This window comes from Euprymna scolopes, chromosome 21, assembly GCF_053919585.1.
Source record: "Euprymna scolopes isolate OS-2025 chromosome 21, ASM5391958v1, whole genome shotgun sequence".
Lineage (NCBI taxonomy): Eukaryota > Metazoa > Mollusca > Cephalopoda > Sepiida > Sepiolidae > Euprymna > Euprymna scolopes.
Genome location: NC_136502.1, coordinates 69964069 through 69970129, shown reverse-complemented (window position 1 = coordinate 69970129; position 6061 = coordinate 69964069).

Sequence of the window (6061 nt, the reverse complement as noted above, 5' to 3'; positions counted from 1 at the left end):
TTTATTTTATGTTTAGAAATAAATATTAATATACTCCCTCACCTTTAATTTTTTTTTAAAATAAAAATCTGCAAAGCTAAGTTAATAAATGTGCACATTATTTTGTTTATTATTCAACTAGAAGTAAAAGTTTAAGAAATTGACTTTAAGGCAAAATATGTTCTTTCGGTTGTTGCTCATTTTGGGATGCCTAAAGTATAATTGATCCAAATTTTATGAATCCACAAATTTTGACTCTTTTGTATTTTATGGTTCTCAAAGTAACCATGACGCTTGTTTATCTATTTAATAAAAGCAAACAACTTTGTTTTATGTCATTCTTGAAATTTAAATGACAAACAATAAACAAGTCTGTACCTCATAATTTTCTTTTTTTTATGAAAGTCACTCCAGACTGGGCATGAAGTCACTTGATGTAAAGGAGCTTAAAAAAGAATACTATTTCATGGTCAAAAACTTACAAATGATAAGTGTTAGATGAAATAGATTCTGACTTAGAAAGCATATTCTTCTTAAATTCTAATGTTGGTTCGAGTTAATAAGAAATTATTGAGATTCGAACCAGCAATAAATGTCCAATCATATTTTCTCTGTTCCTCTCTTACATCGTCACATTTTTCCATCTCTTCTTGAGTTTTTTTTAACTGAAAGACCAATGCATTCCTCTAATCGTCTGTTTTGAAAATATAATGTTGTTGTTTTCGTTGATATTTTTTATTTGTTTAGTTATGTGCAGTATTTTCAAAAACTAAAAAAATGTCTAACTTACAAAAATTTAACTTTTCAAATTTCAAAACTGATGCGTTTCCAAAACAAATATTGTTCACAAGTGAAATTGTTATCCTTCATTAACTGAACTGCTAACTCTAAATCTGAGGTGACATATTGCCACAGTAGATTTAGAGTTAGTGGTTCATTAATAAAGTGAATATTTTATTTCGTTTAATAGCAAATCTGATGACAATTTAATTTGTTTAACAATATTTTTTGCTAAATTGAATTACAAGATGAATTAAATTGTGAGAATGAAGTCAGAAAAAAGGAGGAAAATCCATAAGTCCCCCCCCCCCACACACACAAGAAAAAAAAATACCAAAAATAATAAAAAAAAACTTTATGGTGTATGTACCTTTGACAGAAAGAAAATATTTATCACTAAAATTCATGTAAATTGATCAAGTAGTTTTATTTTTGCAAAAGAAAATCAAATTTTATGCCTAAAAATACAAAGGACATGATTCAAATAATTCAAACGTTTGCAAGATTTTAGAAAGCCATTTTTAACACAGTGAGGAGGTGGGGATATTGGCAAAACTCAAACTTGCTTAAAAATGATTTTCTAAAACTACTTGATCAATTTGTGATTTTTTTGGCATACAGTATTTTCTTTCCATCTCAGATCATAAAGATTTTTTCTTTGTTATTTTTTTTTCATTGGATACTGGTGAACATTGAAAAATGCTATTTCCCAGTTGTTTCCCTTTATTAAATAGTCACATAAGAGTTATGGTCACTTTGAGACCTTAAATGGATTAATTTTCCCCTCTGTTGTAGGTGAAAATACCAATGTGTTTATCGCATACAATAAATAATTTGCGGTTCTATCTCACCATTCTCAAATACTTAAAAACTATATACCTTGAGTCAAATCAAACATTGTGAGTGAAATTGGGTAAAGCTGTCTGACAGCCTGGAGAGAAATGGAACTTTGCCTGTCCTAGACATGAAGCACGCCTTGAATCCGAAATAACCAAATAAGGATTGATGTGTTGTAAAACAAATAACATTTCATGCTTTAAGTTTAGTCAAAGAAGATCAATAATTGAAGCAATAAAGATGAGGATGCAAAAAATTGGGCAACAGCAATGCTTATCCCTCCAACCCCAGGGAAGAGACTATTGATCCACTCAACTAGATTTTGTCATCCAGTGTAATATTTTCATGCCTATTGTTAATGTATGCTAACTTTTCAAACGTTTTTCTCTTTTATTTATTTTTTGTTATGTATTCAGAAAAAAAAAAAAACATTTTTATTAGCAAACTTTCTAAGTTTGTGTGCATCGTGTTTGTTTTCATTTTGACATTCTATTGACTTCAGTTAAGAAGAAAAAGACATTTACAAGATTTACATTTTTTTTTTGTCTTTCAAGTAACTAATTTGATTCACTAAACATTTTTTTTTTTTTTGCTTTTGGTTTTGGTTTCTCAAAAAATAAATCATCTTAAGATTAAATAAAAAAATTATACCCTCCCTCTCTCTCTCTCTCTCTCTCTCTCTCTCTCTCTCTCTCTCTCTCTCTCTCTCTCCCTCTCAGGGGTTCAGGGGGTTTGGTTGGTCTGATGTACACCAACATGGACTGTACAATAACCTATGCCAAATTCAAATCCTGTTAGCGGCATTGTTTCATTTTCCTTTATTCCTGTTAGGGAAAGGTATGAACCCACAATCTTCTCCTAGCTATAAAAAGTAAAAATTGCAATTTGATTTTGATTCGTCTTTAATAGATATGCTTTCTTTCGGCAGCAAAGCTAAAAGGGCTGATGTGCTCGAAAACAGACAATGCAATCCCTTTTCCGCCTAGCATGGCTTCTTTTAATTGTCCTCAATTCCATTGAACAACAAAAACTGCAGGCTTGTGCACCCACATCCCCTTTATCTAACATTCTTCCCATTTACTTGCCTTCCCTCTATAAGGACAGAATTAGATACAAGGTCGGTTTTAAATGTGGGGAAAATCCAGGTCTCCCCAAAAAGGGCCACTCTGGATTAGAACAAAAATAAATATTTCCTCAGTCTCCTTCACTGACTGAGGACAGAAAAAGATGAAATGCAGCATCAGAACAGATATTACACTTTGCTCCTAGCCAAGTTATTGAGTTTTATTTTTTAATCTTCAAAATGTTGTTTAAGCATTACATTTTCAGATTATAATAGTTTTTAACATTATAAAGAGTATCCACTTGCCATAGAACTGTTTTTTATTTTGTTGTTTTAATATGGAAAGAAAAAGAGGAATAGGGTCTTTCTTTTTTAAAAAAATAATAGAAAAAAGGCAAGTGTTCTATATGTTAAACTGTGCATACTTCTCAAGCATTGCTCAATAATGTACTTGCTTGCATTTTTTTTAAGTACACTTTTATTCGACTCAAAGGGAAGTAATTCTGTATAGACATCCCTTTTTTTTTCTTTTCTTTTTTTTCGAAAGATGACGGCTATTTGAAAATAATTCTGACGTGGACAATGTATTTTCTAGAACAAATTAAAATGAATTACATCTTATTACAGCATATACTGCAACGATCCATAAAAAAAAAAATTAAACCAGAATCAATTATTGATTTTGTAGGAAGAAAGCTCTTGATAACAGAAATCAATAAAGACTTTATTCATACTATCAGATAAGTAGCAGTGCTTTGAAAAATTGGTTGTGTTTATCTTAAAGAAATGAAAGAAAACAAGTTTTTTTTTTTAAAAGTTAGCAAGTAAAATATGTGTCTCTTTCCAGACCCTGGATAAAACAATTTCAAGTTGAAGGGGAAACAAATAACAAGTCAAATAACTTAGTTTTATCACATGCCACTCCATAATAAAAAGTCAATAGTGGCATTTGTTTGTTTTACTAATGCAATTCTGTGATTTTCAATTTCTAATTAAATAGCAAGTTTAAACACTGAAGTGGCATAATTTTTTATGAAGAGTGTGCTAGCATTAATATAAAAAATATTTCTCGCATAGGATGTTTTCTACATTTTTTTTTTTTAAATGGGTGGATATAAAAGTCTGGTCTTCTAGTCAAAAGAAGACCAGACTTTTATATCCACCCATTTAAAAAAAAAATGTACAAAACATCCTATGCAAGAAATATTTTCTTAAATAAAAACTTAATTTCAATTTATTATTTTTTAAATTGATTTTTTGCTAATTTTCATATTTAATCGAATGAATTAAAGAAGAAAGCTTTGTATGCATAATTAACAGATCACATAAAATAGTATCTGTTTCAAAAGGGTAAAAAAAAATTCATACACATTCATAAATTAAATAAAACTTTTGTTTTATTTAAAAAGAACTAATTACCTGACATTTACTTTTTAGTGTAAGATTAAAGAGAACATTGTTTTATGCTTTGTTATCTCCAGTTAGACCAGCTTTTGCACGGATATTACAAAGTACTTGCCAATGATTCTGTTTTTTTTTTTGTTTTTTTTAAATTCTGATAATTTTCAATTAAGAAAGTACATTCATTTTTATTTAAAAAGGATATTAAACTGAGAATAGCAACTATTTTTACATGAGAAAAAAGAGACAATGTTTAATATTATTAAGCCTTACATATGTTATTTCAAATGAAATTATTAAAAGTAAATTATGTGGATAGATGAAGAAAGTATGAAAGTTGGCACATGGCAGCAAATTGGAAGAAAGGATTCCTTTAACCGTGCTGGATCAGAAACTTACGATTTTGGCTGCTTTACATGGCCAACATCTCAAATGGTTTGACGATGTATAGTGTACCAGCTTTTGCATCAACTCCATCACGTCTTGATGTACTGGACACTAGAGAGCATGGTAGATCAAGAACATCCTGATTTGAGTGCATAATGAATGGTATGGTTGAATGCATAATGAATGATATGGTTGAATGCATAATTAATGATATGGTTGAATGCATAATTAATGATATGGTTGAATGCATAATGAATGATATGGTTGAATGCATAATGAATGATATGGTTGAATGCATAATGAATGGTATGGTTGAATGCATAATGAATGGTATGGTTGAATGCATAATTAATGATATGATTGAATGCATAATTAATGGTATGGTTGAATGCATAATGAATGATATGGTTGAATGCATAATGAATGATATGGTTGAATGCATAATGAATGATATGGTTGAATGCATAATGAATGATATGGTTGAATGCATAATTAATGGTATGGTTGAATGCATAATGAATGATATGGTTGAATGCATAATTAATGATATGGTTGAATGCATAATGAATGGTATGGTTGAATGCATAATGAATGATATGGTTGAATGCATAATGAATGGTATGGTTGAATGCATAATGAATGGTATGGTTGAATGCATAATTAATGATATGATTGAATGCATAATTAATGGTATGGTTGAATGCATAATTAATGATATGGTTGAATGCATAATGAATGGTATGGTTGAATGCATAATGAATGATATGATTGAATGCATAATGAATGATATGGTTGAATGCATAATGAATGGTATGGTTGAATGCATAATGAATGATATGATTGAATGCATAATGAATGATATGGTTGAATGAAACCTCACTGATGTCAACCCTTTTGACTTAGTTACATGAAGTGTTGCCCACTTGGATGCTCACATCACCCTAAATACCAAAATTAAATGAAGAAAATTAACATTTGTTCTGAAATTTATATTACTATATGATGGGTTTTTATTTGTTTTTACGCCTTAAAACTAAAATAAAATCTATCCGCCAATATGCTTTATGGCTAAATAAGTATATTTGTAGATTATTGTGTAGTTCTATCAGTTTAATATGTTGTCTCTACCTTTCTTCACTGTCAAGAAGTCGCACACAAAAACCAAAACAAAACAAAAAATACTGAAGCATCAACATGGAAAGAGAAAGAAAATAATGGGGAAAACAGTGATTTTTAGTCTTTCATCTTCAAAAATATTAAATATAATGTATAATGTACCACCTTTGGCTACAACCTGATAACACACCTGGATATACCCCAAGCACTAAGGAGCATGGTAGATTGAAAAAAATCTGGCTTGAGTATGTCAATAGTAATTTAACTGCATGTAGCATGACTGATATCAACCCTTTAAATCAAACTGAATGGAAAGCAAGCATGAGATGTTGCCCATGCCAGCGTTTGGGAAACAGCAACTGAAAAACCAAAAACATGATAATCGAAAACATATTTCATCAATGGAAGTAATTGGTAAACATAAGACCAAAATTAAAACATTTAAAACAGTATTAAAGGTTCAAACTGATTCTTAGGCATAAGAATATTGGGATTTAA